This window comes from Gopherus flavomarginatus, chromosome 10 (assembly GCF_025201925.1).
Source record: "Gopherus flavomarginatus isolate rGopFla2 chromosome 10, rGopFla2.mat.asm, whole genome shotgun sequence".
NCBI lineage: Eukaryota > Metazoa > Chordata > Testudines > Testudinidae > Gopherus > Gopherus flavomarginatus.
In genome coordinates, this window is record NC_066626.1 from 2,261,967 (window position 1) to 2,280,953 (window position 18,987).

The 18,987-nt window shown below is 47.8% G+C and overlaps 1 long non-coding RNA gene across 1 annotated transcript in view; it reads right to left on the bottom strand.

The window, feature by feature from the left end:
- Nucleotides 1-4,102: 4,102 nt before the first annotated feature.
- The window catches only part of LOC127058945 (uncharacterized), an 88,738-nt gene continuing 73,853 nt past the window's right edge, over nt 4,103-18,987 (bottom strand). The window contains exons 2-3 of the long non-coding RNA XR_007776505.1: nt 7,622-7,774; nt 4,103-4,306 (exon numbers count right to left, since the gene is read on the bottom strand). This is a non-coding gene — a long non-coding RNA (uncharacterized LOC127058945). The remainder of the gene's footprint in view (nt 4,307-7,621; nt 7,775-18,987) is intronic.

Here is an 18,987-nt window from a genome sequence, read left to right on the forward strand (position 1 = left end):
TATTACCCCCAGGAACCCCCGGAGCTTCCCCGCGCCCGCTACGAGGAGGAGCTGCCGGAGCCGCCCCATCCCTGCTATTACCCCCAGGAACCCCCGGAGCAAGCCTGGCTGGACTTCCCGGAGGAGCTGCCGGACCTACTGCCCAGCCCCGGCCGGGAGGAGCCCATGCTGCTGGACTTCCCGGGAGCTGGCACCACGGACCAGGTAGGCCCGGAGGGGGAAATTGGAAGTAGCCCAGGGGCAGCCGACCCCAGTCAGGCTGCAGACGTACCTGAACCAATGTCAGCGTGTTGCGGTCAGGAACCCCACTGACGGTTAGCGGTGATAGCCGCTACTAGGGCCCCGGGATGGGACGCAGTGCAGTGGGAGGGCCTGCGTTCCCCCTGCCACCCTCCCAAGGGTGGCAGACTCCCCCTGGCCTGAGGAGGCCACTCAGATTAGTCTGTGTTTGGTGCCCTGCCCGACCCTGAACTTTGTGTTTGCTCAGCCCTGAGACAAAGGGCCCGAGCTCCTAACTGACTTGTATTATTGCTCAGCCCTGCAGCAGAGGGCCTGAGCCCTCACTAACTCGGTGTGTCGGTGCTCAGCCTTGCCGCAGAAGGCCGGAGCCCCCAAGCAACTGTGCAGTGTTGCTCAGCCCTGAAGAATAGGGCAGGACCCGACTACGTGTAGCAGGCCGGTGTGGCTCCCCTCCACCCTCAGGGAGGGTCGAGCCCCGGCCGCACAACGTTTCAGGCCCTTAGTGATTTTTTAATATTTTATGTTTACCTGTACAGACATCTCTCCAAAGTGTATGTCATCTGAAACTTTCACTGCTTGTTCTTTTAGCAAGGGAGAGCTAGGGGAATCCTTCGCAGGAGGGCCACTAGTTTGGGTCACTCCCACCAAACCTAGAAAGAACCATTCCTTCGGAGACTTCTTGTTGCATTTATTTGTAGATGGAACTTATAATGTTCATTGGTTCTGTTGGAGTGGTAAAAACCGCGCAGCTGATTGAGAGGACTAGCATTGAACACTGTGGTAGTCTCAGCTGGAGCTATGATACCTGCTAATGGAGCTATGCCATTTACCCCAATGGAGGATCTGCCCGACAGCGTTCAGAGTTTGCTCTCAAAGGAGTTCAGCATTTGATTTGGAAATCTTCTTTCTAGATAGCTTCTCACTGAGAAGGGCCCTTAGAGTGACCAGATGTCCCAATTTTATAGGGACAGTCCCAATATTTGAGGCTTTTTCTTATATAGGCTCCTATTACCACCACCACCCCCACTCCATCCCAATTTTTCACACTTGCTGTCTGGTCACCCTAAGGACACTGGAATCAGCAGTCCGGGAGCTTGTGTTTAGCAAGCAGCCTGAGACAGGGCAGGGTCCTGTGCCCGTCTCTTTTCACATTACAAACAGCTCGGAAAGTGATCTTCTGATAAGCACCTCCTGAGGTGTATTTCATAACGTCCTCTCCACCATAGGCTCTGAAAGTCTCGTCCCCTTTGCGCATCCTTCCTGGGTCTTCTCTACCTTCTGCCTAATGGGCTAAGCAGCCTCTTAGCTCTCCTCAGCCCAGCCCAATCCAGGCACAGGTCTACTCTAAAGCAACTGATTAGAGCTGCAGTCACCAGAGCGCTGGATCAGCTGCTGTTGCCCAGCCCTCGGTCACGCCGCCAAATTCTCTTTCTTCACTTGAAAGAATAAGGCAGGGAAATTAAGTCCATTGCTTAGGATTGAAACCAAGAGAACTGTTTCTGCAGGCTGCCAGTGGAGACTGGTTGGCTGACAACGGCCTCTGAAGCTGTTACTGGTTTATATAAAGAAACCCAGGATCACCATCAGATCTGCATCACTGGTGTCAAGGCTGATTCCTCACTCTGGCACTTCGAGTGCAGAAGGTGGGGGCCCACAAGGACTCTTAAAAATTAATACTGGCCACTCCAGGCTTCTATTAAACTCCCAAGGTTACAGCTTCTCTCAGACCTTGGCTTGGTAAACGCTGCCACCACCCAAATGCAAAATCCCTTTTTGAAGCCCAGGAAGGCGCACTTGGGAATTCCTTCCAGTGGGGTACCCTCAAGCCCTTTCTCTCTCTCTCCCTCTCTCTCTGTCTCTCACACACACACACACGTGATGAAGTGGGGGGGTTTCTGTATTTTCCAGTGGTTTGCATGCACAGGGGTTGGGACTCAGTGTCCCTGGGGGTTACTGGTTTAACGAGGTGAGGGGAGAGGGAGTTTGTTGTTACAGAGGACTGGAGAGGGAACTCGAGACCCCAGCCGATGGCCTGGAGGATGGAGACCCCAGTGACTGGTGACCTGGAGACCCAGCTCAGGAGACACAGCCAGTTCTGGCCAGTGGGAGGACAATGGGCTGTGAAGAGAGGACCCCGGTGACCTGACCAGCCTGTTCCAGCCAGAGGGGCCAGAGGAGGGCTGAGAGGAGAGGAGACCCAGGTCTTCCTGTTTATAACCCTGTTTACCTGGAGAGAAGACAATAGACAGAGGTGGGGCTTGAGGCCAGGGATATTGGAGGCCCAGTTGGGAAGCAGGAGGACTCAGGGCTGGAGAGGGGGAGCAGGCAGAGCCCACCTGGATGCAGGGGGACTGGGATGCTGTGCTGAGGGAGGCCAGGCTTGAGGCCCTGAGAGTTTCCTGTGCTGTGTTCAGCTCTCAATAAACCCTCCTGTTTTATGCTGGCTGAGAGTCATTCCAGTCTAGAGAACAGGGTTGCATCAACCCCTTTGGGGGTGAGGAGGCCCGGGGGGTCCAGAGCATGTGGACTCCCTGAGGAGACCCATGGCAGAGACAGATGTGCTAAGGCTCAGGGAGGTGAGGCTCCAGGAGGCGGAGGGGCCTGACCCCGAGAGAGAGTGGACTCCCCGAGAAGGGCTGTCGCACTGAAAGGGGCACCCCCCACGGACCGCACAGGGCCAAGAGTGGGCACGATCTGTGAGTCTGTGACAACACCCTGCGGGGAAGAGCTGAGGAAGAAAACAAAGGAAATTAGCTGGTGGCAACAGCTAATTAAACAACATGCACAAACCTCTTAGGACACCAAAAATCCAATCCTGTTCTTAAAAAAGGTAAATTTTATTAAAAATGAAAAAGAAAGGAAATACATTTGAAACTTAGTCTTTTTGCTAGATCTTAAAAGAAACCATTACAAAAATTAAGCAACAAGATAGCTCTCTTGAGGTTCAGTTTAAAGGTTACAACCTAAACAAAAGCATCTGGGGTTAGCACAGAGGAGTCCACAAGCCAATCAGAAATAAAAGAAATAATCCTGATTGCGTTTTCCTAGACATTCCCTAATTACTTATATATTTGGGGTTTCAGATAAGTAGGGTTGAGGTATGAGTTGATGCTTTTTCATACCTGGTTTTAAAGCTTTTTATAGCATAACTCCAGCCCTGTCCTGCTCTGTCCCCTCTCTTTGGAGAACAACAACAACAGACAAAGGGAAGGGTTTTTTCCCTCCAATTAAAAAAGTTCTAGCCTTTCCATTGGCTTTTTTGGTCAGGTGCCCACACCTTTTCCTTTACCTGGGGAACTTTTTTAACCCTTTACAGGTAAAGTAAGCAGAGAACAGCCCCCAAGAGGAACTTTATAGCTAACTGGCTGTCTGGGTGTCCATAAAAGGGAGCTATCCCCACCTCCTTCATTTATCACAGCTGGCCAGAAGAGGATGCAGATAGAGGGATGTGAGAGTCAACCTCTGGCAAGGAAGTGCCTTCCATTGAAGGGTCATAGACTCATAGACTTTAAGGTCAAAAGGGACCATTATAATCATCTAGTCTGACCTCCTGCACAATGCAGGCACAGAATCTCACCCATCCACTTCTATAACAAACCCCTAATCTATGTCTGAGTTACTGAAGTCCCCAAATTGCTGTTTGAAGACCTCAAGCCGCAGAGAATCCTCCAGCAAGTAACCTGTGCCCCATGCTGCAGAGGAAGGCAAAAAACCTCCAGGGCCTCTACCAATCTGACCTGGAGGAAAATTCCTTCCCAACCCCAAATATGGTGATCAGTTAAACCCTGAGCATGTGGGCAAGACTCACAGCCAGCACCCAGGAAAGAATTCTCTGCAGTAACTCAGATCCCACCCTATCTAACATCCCATCACAGATCACTGGGCATACTTACCTGCTGATAATCAAAGATCAATTGCCAAATTAATTGCCAAAATTAGGCTATCCCATCATACCATCCCCTCCATAAACTTATCAAGCTTAGTCTTGAAGCCAGATATGTCTTTTGCCCCCACTACTCCCCTTGGAAGGCTGTTCCAGAACTTCACTCCTCTAATGGTTAGAAACCTTCCTCTAATTTCAAGTCTAAACTTTCTAGTATCCAGTTTATATCCATTTGTTCTTGTGTCCACATTGGTATTAAGCTTAAATAATTCCTCTCCCTCCCTGATATTTATCTCTCTGATATATTTATAAAGAGCAGTCAGCCTAACTAGCCAGGGGCTAGAAAAGGGTTGGGAGGGAGGAAGGAAAAGGAAAAGGAGAGGCAGCCAGCCAGCGAGCGAGCGAGCAGCAGAGAGGGGTGGGTGGCTCTGGCTCGTGAAGCCTGGCTGTGAAATCCTATATATGGATAGTAAGGTGCTGATGGGAAATAGCTATAAATAAAGTACACTGGTGACTGCATCAATCTGAGGCATCCCTGACTGGTTTGTGAGGGCAGCAGGGACAGAAGTAAGAGGGGTCCAGCTGCACCTGGCTACAGATGCATCAGTGAGACCTGGCCCTCAGAGGACTGAAGTCACTATTGGCCACTGCAAGCTGGTTCTTTTTGGTCATGCTGCCTGCCTCAGAGAGGAAGTCTTTGCACATGGAGCTCTGAAGATCGGACTTGTGGTCAGAAGGGGATGCTACCCCAGTCTGTGATTAACCTGGCTGCACCAGATCAGTAATAACACTGGGAGCTCTGAGATGCCTGGAATAAAACTGTACAGTGTAGTCAGGGACACTCAGCGCTTCGGATCTCCGCTGTCAAAGCGGGGTAGGGGAGGGGGTGTTTTCGGGGAGGGATGTTAGATAGCACAGAGTGTTAAGTTACATGGGCCTCTTTCATCTCTGGAGCCAGTTTCACTGATGTACATCTGGATGAAATGTCGATTTCAGTGGACTTACTCTGTATTTACACTAGTTGTAGGGTGACCAGATAACAAGTGTGAAAAATCAGGGCAAGGAGTGGGGAGTAATAGGATCCTATGTGAGAGAAAGCCCCTGATATCGGGAGCAGTCCATATAAAATCAGGACATATGGTCACCCTAACTAATTGAATGTTGCCCTTGGGTTCATATCTGTCATACTGCATAGCATAGTCCCTTGCGGCCACTTGTCCTCATGATAAAACCCGCTACACATATTTTCCTATGACAAGTTGTATCTGTTAAGGAGAAGACCCAGGACTGGGACAGTACTGAGTAGAGGTGTGCACATAAATAAACACTTGGCTGCTTTTGGAAAGATACTTTCTGTGCCCCTGCAGCTGGTGGAGCTGGCTAACACTCCCTCCCCCTGTGCAGCTGGAGGAGCTGGTTCTCCCCGCCATGGGTCTAGGTCTGGTGAAGCTCGCTCTTCCCCCCAGCCCCGGGGCTAGTGGAGCTTGCTCTCCCTCAGCAGCCAGACGAGCTAAATCTCCCCCCACAGCCTGAAGACCAGAGGAGATGTCATTTCCGACCCTGACCCCCAAGGAGTTCTGTGCCTTTACAGATTGGGGGGGTCCGTGCCCCTGCTTGACCCCCCAGCCTCGCACACCCCTGGTACTGAATGTTGCATGAAAAGCCCAAAGGGACTAGCTGACCAGTGGAGATTGGCTATGCAAGGAAACCAAGTACAGGGCTGCAAGAAATGGCCCCTTTCTAGCATTGGCCACAAGTCATGAGTGAGCTTGGAAAAGGTTGGCAGGACTGTTTAGAAGCTCACAGCTACGGAGGTTATTTTTGCTCACTCTTGACTCTTTGTAACAGTGCTAGAGCTGCAGCTGCCATGATTCGAGGGTACTTCTGAAGTGTATTTTGGGAAACAGGGCTACAGAAACACACACTGATTGATGTCTTGTCACATCCAAGATGGCTGGTTTGAAGGAGGATTACTGGTGGGGAAGGAGACACCCCAGCGGAGCAGGTCAGAATCCCTTTAGGGTCAGAGGATGGAGATGGATGGCAGGAGAGAGATCACTTGATCATTGCCTGTTAGGTCCACTCCCTCTGGGGCACCTGGCATTGGTCACTGTCGGTAGACAGGATACTGGGCTGGATGGACCTTTCGTCTGACCCAGTACGGCCGTTCTTATGTTATTAGGTGTATGAACACATGCTGTAAACACATGTATTATTCACTTGAGACCTTTGGGTTTCACCAGGCTGGCTGTATGTCAATTCCAGCCCATCCTCTGGCATTAGGGTGACCAGACAACAAATGTGAAAAATCGGCACAGGGATGGGGGGGTAATAGGAGCCTATATAAGAAAAACACCCCAAAATCAGAACTATCCCTATAAAATCAGGACATCTGGTCACCCTATCCAGCATAGGGTCAACACCCAAGTCAAGGCGACCTTCTTAAATGCGAGAAGCTGCTCTTCTTCGCTTTGCTTTGACTAGCAGAGAGGGACACCAAAATGCCCATCCCATTACAGTGCCTGCACACATCACCCTGCTATTGTATATTTTCTTGCCTGGCCCAGATGTGATCAGTCTTTTCATTTTTACCCTTGTTACAAATAATAGATGTGGGGTTTTTCTGTTTGCCTTCTTGGTTTTGAGCCCTTTGTGGTCATGTATTCCAACTTTTCTCCACAACCAGGCAGACTAGAAACTGACTTTTTTAATAAAAGGTGAGCTTCTCATCTCTGGGGCTTTAAGTAAAACACCAAACAGCATGAGACTCATGATTAAATCATGAGAGGTGGCAATGCTTTAATTAATTTGTTATGAGTTGTGATCTTTACTGAAATGTCTGCAACAACATGCTTGTATGTTTAACACCAATGAATCTGACATTACACTTGGCAGAGCAGGTAGCAGCTGCACACATTCTCCTAGCTCTCATAATGACACCATAGGGTACTCATAGATTTTAAGGTCAGAAGGGACCATTACGATCATCGAGTCTGATCTCCTGCACAATGCAGGCCACAGACTCTCACCCACCCAATCCTGTAACAAACCCCTAACCCATGTCTGAGTTATAGAAGTCCTCAAATTGTGGTTTAAAGACCTCAAGGTGCAGAGAATCCTCCAGCAAGTGACCCATGCCCCACGCTGCAGAGGAACGCGAAAAACCTCTAGGGGCTCTGCCAATCTGCCCTGGAGGAAAATTCCTTCCCAACCCCAAATATGGTGATCAGTTAAACCCTGAGCATGTGGGCAAGACTCACCAGCCAGACACCCAGGAAAGAATTCTCTGTAGTAACTCAAATCCCACCCCATCTAACATCCCATCACAGACCACTGGGCATATTTACCTGCTAATAATCAAAGATCAATTATTTGCCAAAATTAGGCCATCCCATCACACCATCCCCTCCATAAACTTATCAAGCTGATATGTCTTTTGCCCCCGCTGTTCCCCTTGGAAGGCTGTTCCAGAACTTCACTCCTCTAATGGTTAGAAACCTTCCTCTAATTTCAAGTCTAAACTTCCTGATAGCCAGTTTATATCCATTTGTTCTTGTGTCCACATTGGTACTAAGCTTAAATAATTCCTCTCCCTCCCTGATATTTATCCCTCTGATATATTTATAAAGAGCAGTCATATCTCCCCTCAGCCTTCTTTTGGTTAGGTTAAACAAGCCAAGCTCTTTGAGTCTCCTTTCATAAGACAGGGTTTCCATTCCTCGGATCATCCTAGTAGCCCTTCTCTGTACCTGTTCCAGTTTGAATTCATCTTTCTTAAACATGGGAGACCAGAACTGCACACAGTATTCTAGATAAGGTCTCACCAGTGCCTTATATAACAGTACTAACGCCTCCTTATCTTCACTAGAAATACCTCTCCTGATGCATCCCAAGACCGCATTAGCTTTTTTAATGGCCATATCACATTGGTGGCTCATAGTCATCCTGTGATCAACCAATACTCCAAGGTCCTTCTCCTGCTCTGTTACTACCAACCGATGCGTCCCCAATTTATAACCAAAATTCTTGTTATTAGACAACCATAGACAATCATAGAAGATTAGGGTTCGAAGGGACTTCAGAAGGTCATCTTAATCCCTAAATGCATGACCTTGCACTTTTCACTATTAAATATCATCCTATTACTATTACTCCAGTTTACAAGGTCATCCAGATCTTCCTATATGATATCCCGGTCCTTCTCTGTATTAGCAATACCTCCCAGCTTTGTGTCATCCGCAAACTTTATTAGCACATTCCCACTTTTTGTGCCAAGTTCAGTAATAAAAAGATTAAATAAGATTGGTCCCAAAACCTATCCCTGAGGAACTCCACTAATAACCTCCTTCCAGCCTGACAGTTCATCTTTCAGTATGACCCATTGTAGTCTCTCCTTTAACCAGTTCCTTATCCACCTTTCAATTTTCATATTGATCCCCATCTTTTCCAATTTAGCTAATAACTCCCCATGTGGAACCGTATCAAATGCCTTACTGAAATCGAGGTAAATTAGATCCACTGCGTTTCCTTTGTCTAAAAAATCTGTTACTTTCTCAAAGAAGGAGATCAGGTTGGTTTGGCACTATCTACCTTTTGTAAAACCATGTTGTATTTTGTTGCAATTACCATTGACCTCAATGTCCTTAACTACTTTCTCCTTCAAATTTTTTTCCAAGACCTTGCATACTACAGATGTCAAACTAACAGGCTTATAGTTACTCAGATCACATTTTATTCCTTTCTTAAAAATAGGAACTATGTTAGCAATTCTCCAGTCGGTACAACCCCTGAGTTTACTGATTCATTAAAAATTCTTGCTAATTGGCTTGCAATTTCATGTTCCAGTTCCTTTAATATTCTTGGATGAAGATTATCTGGGCCCCCCGACTTAGTCCCATTAAGCTGTTCGAGTTTGGCTTCTACCTCGGATGTGGTAATATCTACCTCATTCCCATTTGTCAGCCTACCATTATCTCTAAGCTCTTCATTAGCCTCATTAAAGACTGAAGCAAAATATTTGTTTAGATATTGGGCCATGCCTAGATTGTCCTTAACCTCCACTCCATCCTTAGTGTTTAGCGGTCCCACTCCTTCTTTCTTTATTTTCTTCTTATTTATATGGCTATAGAACCTTTTACTATTGGTTTTAATTACTGCTTCCATACCACTTCTTAAACTTGGAACTTGCCTCTTTCCATTGCTCCGGGTACCAAACAGCCTCTCTCTTGGTTCGCATCCCTCCTGGAAACTTGCTGTGTCCACACACTTAATTTAGTTTAGCACCTAACCCAGCATGAGATTGGATCCTCAAGCCATGCATGTGTGTCTGGATTAGCCTGTGAACTCTAAGGGCCCTGACCCTGTGCTTCTCTGCACTTGTTCAGCATTGTGCACATTGTTGTCCCTCAGTTAATGACAGCCCCTGGGGTCTTACTTTCAGAACAGTACAATGTGCAATTGCTTGTCTATCCCCTTTGGAGTCCAGAATGGCTATCACCATGTTTGGTGTACCACCCACCTCCCACCCAGATTGGCAGCGTGTCCTGGAGGGATGAAGGCCTGTCTTGATTTTAACATGTCAATGGCTCTATCTGATCCAAAGTATATATGTGTGTCAGCCAAGAGGAAGAGTCTTAAGTTGTCATGGCTAGGACAACTGCCAGGATCTGAATCCAAGAGTCATGGGGAGAATTATAGAATCATAAGAGTGGTAGGGACCTCAAGAGGTCATCTAGTCCAGTCCCCTGCACTCATGGCAGGACTAAGTATTATCTAGACCATCCCTGACAGGTGCTTGTCTAACCTGCCCTTAAAAACCTCCAGTGACGGAGATTCCACAATTATTATTATTAGATTATTAGACGATAATAATCAAGGTCAAACTAATATCAACAGAGCACCTAAACCTAAGTGCTCTGATGTGTAAGGTTGTTAAAGAGTTTGTGGGTGAAATCCTGGGTGGGACTTTTACCACTGACTTCAATGGGACCAGGACTTCATCCTGAGTGCTCACAATCAACAGGCAGGACTGGGAGGCAGAGTGTAGGACAGTGAAAAGTCACATCCAGTGCTCAGTATCACAGAACTAGGGAACAAATCCCAGAAAAGAGCCCTGGGTCCTGGGTGAAGGACTAGAGAGGAGGCAGAGGCTTTCTCTTGTGGAATGCGTAAGCTTGTCTGGGTCCATAACTATTCCAGTGTCAGATCTGTAGAACAGTGTTCCTCTGAAAACCATACTGAGCACAAAGCCAGCTGGGATTAATGGCCGGGCTCATATGTGAAATTGCTGGGGCTAAATGTGCAATTTAGGTGAGTAAGAGTTGGCCCCGTGTGTACAAGTTCTTGAAATGCAGATTATAGAGGCCTGTCAGTGCAAGAAGAGGGTTAGTTGTGAGCCTGATGATTCTTTGCTGGCTCTGTCTCCTGAGGACAGAGTCCGTGCTTGTATTGTGCAGCACTGGGAGCTCAAGGCCTGGTGAAGAATTGGTCCTGCTTTGAGCAGGGGGTTGGACTAGGTGACCTCTTGAGGTCCCTTCCAACTCTGATAGTCTATGATTCTACAATTCTACGAAGGAGGCATAGATCGGATACATTACTCGCTGCAGCAAAGAGATTTCCAGATATTGAGCTGGGAGTTCAAATAATGTGCTTCACAGTGGAAATGACTGTAGCTAACACTGCTGACAGATCATCATATTAAGTGGCACTAATAATCTGTAACAGCTGTGCCTAACACAGGCAAGTGTAATTATCAGTTCAATTAACTACATTGATACAGTATAGCAGCAAACTTCATGAGTGAGGCGGACTGTCACTTGAACATGATTAACTGGGGTAAGACAAGACTGAAAACAGTCACCAATTTTGTTCAGACACAGTTTCAAAGTCTCAAAGTATCCCACATAGATTCAAATACATGAGAAATTATCCCAAGATTAGTCACTCCCTAGCACAATTAATACTCATTTGGGGTTCTACTTCACTAAATTCCTCCAAAGGATGCTGTGTGCACCCTCAATGTTGCATGTGTGACCCAGGAACAGGGGAGATTTTTCTGGTGGCAAAACCTGTTTTTTGGAGATGGGAACATGTTTCTGAGGTGTGGCGTTTCAGGGGAGGGACTGCTCTTTTAACTGAAGGGAATGCTACAGATTAGCGGTCCAATTTAGTCCTCCTGTCTGCACAGTTCTACTATCCACTTAAAGGCACATACATGATCCCTTGCACTCTTCAGTGGATTTACTACAGCTGGGTGGCCTGTCCTGTGAGAATTGTTGAGATTTTAGAAAAAAATTCCTGTGCTGACTGGGACAAGTTGAAATCTTGACATTTTCTGCAAATCAATAATCTGAAAAATAAATTGGAGTGAGCCAATTGAAACAGTTTGTTCTGATTTGGGCTTTTAAAAATAGTTTTGAGTATAAATTAATAAAAGTTGTTTAATGTTTCAAACTAAAATGATAAAACTTTTAATTTAAAAACTTTCAGAACTTTTTTTCACATTTTTTAAATTGGGAGATGTATTGAAAATGTTCCTTTCCTGCAAAGCTTCTGTTTTGACTAATCAGTATTTTCTGAGGAAAAATACTTGACTGGGAAATTCCTGATAAACTCCAGCCTTTATCCTCCCCACAGCTCTGTGAGGTAGGGAAGGGTTGCCGCTGTTACCATTTTACAGAAGTAGAACTGAGTCCCCTGATACTGAGTTACTTACTGACAGTCATACGGGAAATCTGCAGCAGATTAAGGTCTCCTAGGGTGACCAGATGTCCCATTTTTATAGGGACAGTCCCAATTTTTGGGTCTTTTTCTTAAATAGGCTTCTATTAACCCCCACCCCCATCCCGATTTTTCACACTTGCTGTCTGGTCACCCTAAGGTCTCCAAACTTGTGGGTCAGCCCCAACCACTGGACCCTCCTGGCACATCACTGTTGGCACCCTGTAGCTGTCACAGCACAGACAGCTTTTGGCTAAGTTTAACTACTGAATTACCCTCTTCCACCTAAAGCTGGCCCCCTTTGGGTCATGGATGAAGGCCCTTGGTAGCGTGGCATAGCATAGGAAGTGTTTGCTGAATGTAGTACTTCCCCAGAGACCTCTTTCTCCATAGAACAATGACTGAAGTTAAACAAGGAGAGAATTTGGCACCCTGCTTCTGTATACGTCTTTTGCTTTCTCTCATGAGAATGGGTTTCAAAAACATGGGCACAAGGTAGCTAGAGAAACCTACAACATGTGTTGAATACTTTACATCCAAATCCAGAAATACAGTGACACACAGCCATTTGAACAGAGGTAGCTCCCCTGGCTCTGGAGCAAAAGGTGTTGGCACTTTCAAATAAGGTGACTCATTTGCATCAAGCCCTATCCAGTACATATTCTGGTTAATATATATATATTTATTTTATATTTTTTATCCAGTACATATTCGAGTTGGCTCTTCAGAACATGATCCTCTGCACACCCCAGTGCTGCTCTCTTTGTTCACACTGAAGTCACAGACAGTTTAGAAGCCTGAGTAAGGCGAACAGGGGTTGGGCTAGAAACTGGCAATGGGCCTTTCTGTCACTCGGCCAAGTTCAGAGGATTCACTTTGCCAGATAAGAAGTCTGAGTGACGTAACTTCTGAGGACAACAGACCTGATCTAAAGTGTGTTGAAGTCTATGGCATTGTCTTCAGTGGACTGTGGGTCAGACTTCAAGGGCAGGTCTACACTAACAGCTGTGCCACTGTAGATGCACTATACCCAGGAGAGAGTGTCTCTTGTCGACATAGTGCTGGTGTTGACAGTGCTTTGTGTATGTAACTTGTGTCACTCAGAGAGGTGTCTTTTTCATGGTAGTGTAGACAAGCCCCAAATCTCTTAATCCAGTTCAATATCGTAATATAGCATGGGGCACTATTCATGTAGATTTCTGAATTTTTCTATTCTAATGCTTAATTTTAGAGTAACAATAAACTGACATAGGCACATTACAGTCAGACCATTTCTTATCCCTTTCATGCTATGCAGGGATGGTGTCCTAACAGGAGAGCCATCGTTAAATACCAGTAGTTTTCCCTTTCTCATTAGCGTGGAGTTTTCTTCCTAACTAAGATAAAATGGACTAATCTCAGTGTTTAGTTCTAGACAGAACTGTCATTGAGCCATGGCATTTTTGCAGCTTCCGTCATTCTGCTGCCAGGAGAATATCCATCATGAACAAAACCTATTTTCGTTTGTGTAATTTAGGCTTGGGGAGGAAAATCAAGTCTGTATGGAAGGCAATGCCATTAACTCACATACTGCAATCATTCCAGTTCAGTCAACATGCTAAGCTGGCTAGCAAGGCTGGGATTTATGATCTGATTGCTTACTTTAGATCAGAAGAGGGGAAAGAAGACTTCAGATTGCTATTTAGATCAAATACTTCATTTAAATATTACCTTTCCATGTCAATATCATTGCCTAAAGGGGAAGGATTGGAGATCTATAATTTCAAAGCGAAACACTTCCATATACAATTTCAAAACAAAACCCTTCACTGCACACACTGCTCTCCCTCTGGGCAAAGGATGAGAGTTGGTCACATCATTTAATGCACATCTGGAAAGCACTCAGACACTGTGAGGGGATAAGGGTGGTATATCGACCCCCCTTGGGCATATCTGAGCTGGCCAAACCTCAGCCTGAGCTCCCTTGCAGCGTGAGGCAGAGAACACATCTTCAGAGCGCTGTCTTCAGACTGAATTTCTCTGCACAAATTATTGCCTGTCTGTATTCTAAGACAGCTACAACGTACCTGTCAAAGGTTCATCGCTAGCCCCCATCACTGTAGTGTCCAAGAGCCTCACAATCCTTAATGCATTTGCCCTCACACACACACCCTTCCCCGTGGGGCAGGGCGGAGCTGTTATCCTCTTGGACAGATGGAAACAGAGGCACAGCCAGACTAAAGTATCTAGGCTCCTAACTTCCCCTGATTTCAGCAGCAATACCTGTGCGCACTTGGGCAGTGAGTCTGAGAGCTCAGGTCAGCTGACTCAGGCATGTTGGGCTTGTGCTATGGGGCTTAAAATAGACATGTGGCCATTCAGGTTGGGGCCAGAGCCTGGGCTCTGAGACCCTCCCACCTTGTTGACTTTCAGAGCCCAAACGTCTACACAGCTATTTTTAGCCCTGCAGCACAAGCCCAAGTTAGTTGCCCCAGGCTCAGAGTTATTATATTTAACCTTCTGTTGGCCAGCATCAACCGACCAAAAATACCTCAGCTGGCCAGGAGGATAGTCCTAGAATGGAAAGCCAGAAGCACCCACCAGATCAGCCAGTCCAACCTCATGTACAGCACGGCTTAAAATCCATGACGGCCAATGCACAAAATGGTACATGCCAAGGAGAACACTCATCCCACCCAACACCCGCACACTCAACTCAACAACTGGATTTAAAGCAAAGTGGTGCAGCCCTCAGGAGACTAAACTATTGTGTGCCACAAGTAGAGAATGGGGGCATGGAGCTGAGGAGTCCAGATGACATTTTGCTCTGACATTGCCCAGCTCCAGTTCAAGGACGCCATCGAAAACGCCATCCAGAGGCTGCTGGGAATCCCCATTGCTCTCCCTGGAGAGTTCAACTCCCACATGGACTTCTAGCTGCTTTCCTGTGCCAGGATGAGGGCTAAGGTGGCAGGTGGCAGCTCTCAGAGCACATAGGGCTTTGAGTTTGCATTTGACACCCTGCAATGAGCAGGAAGCCCATCCAAAGCATTGCATCTATTGGACTGCACCACTAAGAGTGCTGAATTAAGGGAGCATTCTGCTGGTCTCAAAAGCTAACCCTATGTGCAGATCATTGCAACCTGGCCCAAAGGGCACAGGGGCAGGGTTAGCTGTTGCCAAAGCCGAACTGGAGCAGATGCTTCTCAATCTCTTGGCCAGCCATAGATGTAAAAAGGTGCCACAGGCAGCTCAGCACCCTGGGAATCCAGGAGCAAGAAAGTCTTCAAGGCATTTTGATCATAGTCAGTAAGCAAACACTCTCAGTAACTAGTGTTGCTGCTACTGGCTTCCCAGTGCCAATTAGCATTGGTGGGGTACATTCCCCTGTGGTGCTCGCCGCAGTGCAGGGGGGACACGTACCCCACACCCTCTGGCGGCATGCTGTAGTCTGATCACTGCTCCCATCAAACACACATGGTGTGCCTGGCCAGCTCTGCCAGCTGTAGGCAGCAGGGCGCTCAGGGGAGTCCCTAGTTAAAATGCTGCCACCAAACTGAATGGCAGAGTGAGACGAAGACCCTGGAGACAGGCCAGAGGAATGGCTGCCCAACCACAAGCCTGTGAAGGAGAGCCTGGCCCACATCCCCAAAGGGGCCTGAGCCCGAGACTCCTTGGTTGTTGCCTGCCCCAGCCAGGAGGCTGCAGGCTATAGACTGTTTGCCTGCTCCACCCTGCCCAGATGCCCAGAGCCCCACACTGTGGTTGCTTGCCGCAGCCAGGAAGCTGTGGGTCAAAGACTATGTAGTTGCTCAGCCATACGTGGGAGCTATTTGCCCAGCCAGGAAACTGAGACCAAAGACTGTTTCAACCTCCAGGCCCTGAGGGACTGGAGTCATACACTGTTGGTGTGCACCCCAACCAGGAACAGGGGATCCCCACCACCGGCCGGTGAGTTGGGCCCTCCGGTGGGGACCGGAAGTGTTCATCGGGCACTTGTGCAGCCGCAAGTCAGGCCACTCTGACAAACTTCCGGCCGACCAACTGACTTGCCGAAGCCACCAGTAGGGGGCACTCTGCTCTCGATAGGGAGGAACCCTACAATGGGGCTTTTCTAACTACTTCAAAAGAGCAAACTCTCCAGCTTTGCAATAGGCCAACACGGACCAGAGCACACCAGGGAGATGCGGTCCCTGGATTTCCCACTCAGGTCTCCAGGAACCCTGAGCTTCCCTGGCCATATGCTCAGTATCCTGTTTGGGAAGCGAGCAGACACGTTACAGCTTCCAGGAAGTGTGTTTCCCCTGTATTGCTGGCTCTTGCCCAGGCTATGAGAAAGCAATATGATTTAAATGGGACAACAAATAACTAGATTTCTTAGGGGTGATTCAGTACCAAATAAAGCCCTGGTGCTTTGAAGGATAATGCATGGGCAGACTGTTGCGTTATTTCCTGAAGGCACTTGGCATCGATCTGCTGACCAATCTGTGTGCTGCCAATTGCAGGATCAGGGGCTACTGTGTTACTGTGATGTCAGTGTTAGGGCTGGTTGTGGCTTTTAGCCACTGTGCTATGGAACGTGGTGTCCCTACATAGGTCACTGGTAGTGAGGATTGAACCCAGGACTTCTGAATCCTAAAAGCACGAGTCTTTACTGCCTCGGATAAAGGGCCAAGGCCTGTCAGCTCACTGGCTGGGGAAGGCTCCTTGTCCCTCTCCATTGGCTGTGTCTGAGAGCTGTGCTGGGTTAGCCTGGGTCACACCTCCACTGTGGGCAGCAGAGACCTGCACCGACCCAGGAAAAGCACCAGAGACTCTCAGTACCCTCCCACTCCTTTGCCACTTGCTCAGCCCAGAGTCTATAGTCTGGGAGCTTTATGTCCTTTATTTAAAATATGGATGCCCCTTGATCTGTTTCTGGAGACCTTTGGGGATGATCATACTAAGGGTGAGCTTTATTTTGAGTTTAAATTATCCAGAGGTTATTCTCAGCAAGACTCCGGTGCCAACTTTTGGAGAACTAACTGCTCCTGATCAGGGTGGTACACAGACGTTGTGCACTACCTGCATACCTTATTACACGCCGATGCAGTCAGCCTAGTTAGTTAATATGCTCTCTGCTCTACATCTGTCCCTTGGTTCAGCATCATGATCAGCTAATTCATAACCTTTCCCCGAATTGCCAGGCTTTTATCTGATTTTGAAATGGCAGCACTTTACTTCTAGTTTTACCTTGATAGGGCTTTAAATTCCTGAATAGCACATGTTTAAAAGAGCATGCATAAAAGGGACTGGATATTTCATGGGATTAGTAATGGGATATGGAGCCTTTTATCTTAGGCAGATAGTTTAAATCCAGCCTAGGTCAATAGTGATTTACAGCCATGGATTCTCAGCAGCCTATAGGGAAAGAGCATGGTCGTCTCTCTCCAGTTGCTAGGCAAGAGGTATGCATCTCACAAATGCTGCAGCAGGGAGGCAGTGGGGCTCTGTGGATAGGTCACTGGACTGGAAGTCCAGAGATGTAGGGTGTGAATGGGGCCTCTCAGTGCTTCTTTAATACCTGTAATTAACAGTCCAAGTCACATTCTAGTGTGCAGTAGCAGCAGCAATGGAAGTGGGAATCCTCTAATATGCTGGTCTCATGAGCTAGACAGAAGCACTTTGGTAGGATAAGGCTGCAGCTTGCCACCCTACTGCTTATGCTGTGTGGAGAACTGGAGGTGTGCTTCCCTTCCAGGGGCACTGAGTTCACAACCCCAAACAGCCCCAAATGGCTTTATTAAAGAGGAGGATGAATGGCTGCATGGCTACTCTCTTCCAGTTGTGCATACTGTGAGGCTCTGTGGGGTTAGCACTACCCAGTGCAGTGAGGCCCAGGAGGTAAGGCATTGTATGGGAACTCAGGAGACCTGGGTTCTAGTCCCAGCTCTGCCACTAACTTCCTGGGTGACTTTAGGCAAGTCCTATCCCTCCTGCATGCCTCAGTTTCCCTGTCTGTAAAATGGGATGATGACACTGCACTTCTTTGTAAAGTGCTTTGAGGTGTACTGATGAAGAGTGCTCTATACAAACTAGATATTCTCATCATCACCTCTGCCCCAGGGAAGCTGCATAGTATGTGAAATCTGGAGAAGACAAGCAACAGCAGAGATCACTGGTGGTGTGTGGAAAGCCACTACATGCAGCCTGAGATGAGCTGACTGGAGACAGAGGGCAGCTGTGGAGAATGGAGGGAGCAGAAGGATCTGGCTGAGGGAGGAGATGGGATGATATCAAAGCAGGGCTGGTGCAACCATTTAGGTGACCTAGGCGGTCGCCTAGGGCACTAGGATTTGGAGGGTATCATTTTCTTCAGCAGCGACCGTGGTGGCTGGATTTTCGGCCACCCCGGTCGCTGCCAGCATTTAGGTGGAGGGAGCTGGGGCAGGGGAGAGTGGGGATGGCCACCTGCAGCAAGTGTGGGGGGGCACGCAGGGGAACTCCCCATCCCAGCTCACCCCTGCCCTGCCTCCTCCCCTTGCATGCCGTGGTTGCTTCACTTCTCCCACCTCCCAGGCTTGTGGTGCCTAAGCTGATTGGTGCCAAAAGCCTGGGAGGTGGGAGAAGTGAAGCAGCGGCGGTATGCTTGGGGTGGAGGCAGAGCAGGGGTGAGCTGGGGTGGGGGGGGTGCCTCAGGGCGGGGGGGAGGAGTGAGGAGCTGCTGCAGGTCAGCACCTCAGGGCAGGGGCTCGGGGGAGGGCACAAGGTGGAAGTTTCACCTAGGGCGCGAAACATCCTTGCACCAGCCCTGCCTCAGAGAAAGCAGGGTGAAAAATGCAAACCTTTTCAGGCTACGTAGTCAAACCTCATTCAGACTGAACCTCCAGGCCTTTTGTTGGCTCACCCATTAGCACAGTGGTCATCCACATGCAACAAAAGGAATTAAACCAATTCAAGGAACCCTTTAATTAGCTTTGCTCATTTCTGTCTATGTCTAAAAAGTCATTTCCCACATTGAGAGTGGGAATTTATCCTTACCCAGCTGGTTATTTAATGTCATACCAGTGCAGGCAATCAGCATTAATATATATCAGTGCAAAGTCCCCTGCTACTACACATCAATGTAGTAAGTCTCGGGCCAAGGAACTAAAATAAAAAGAGTATTCAAGCCCAAGCTGTTAGGT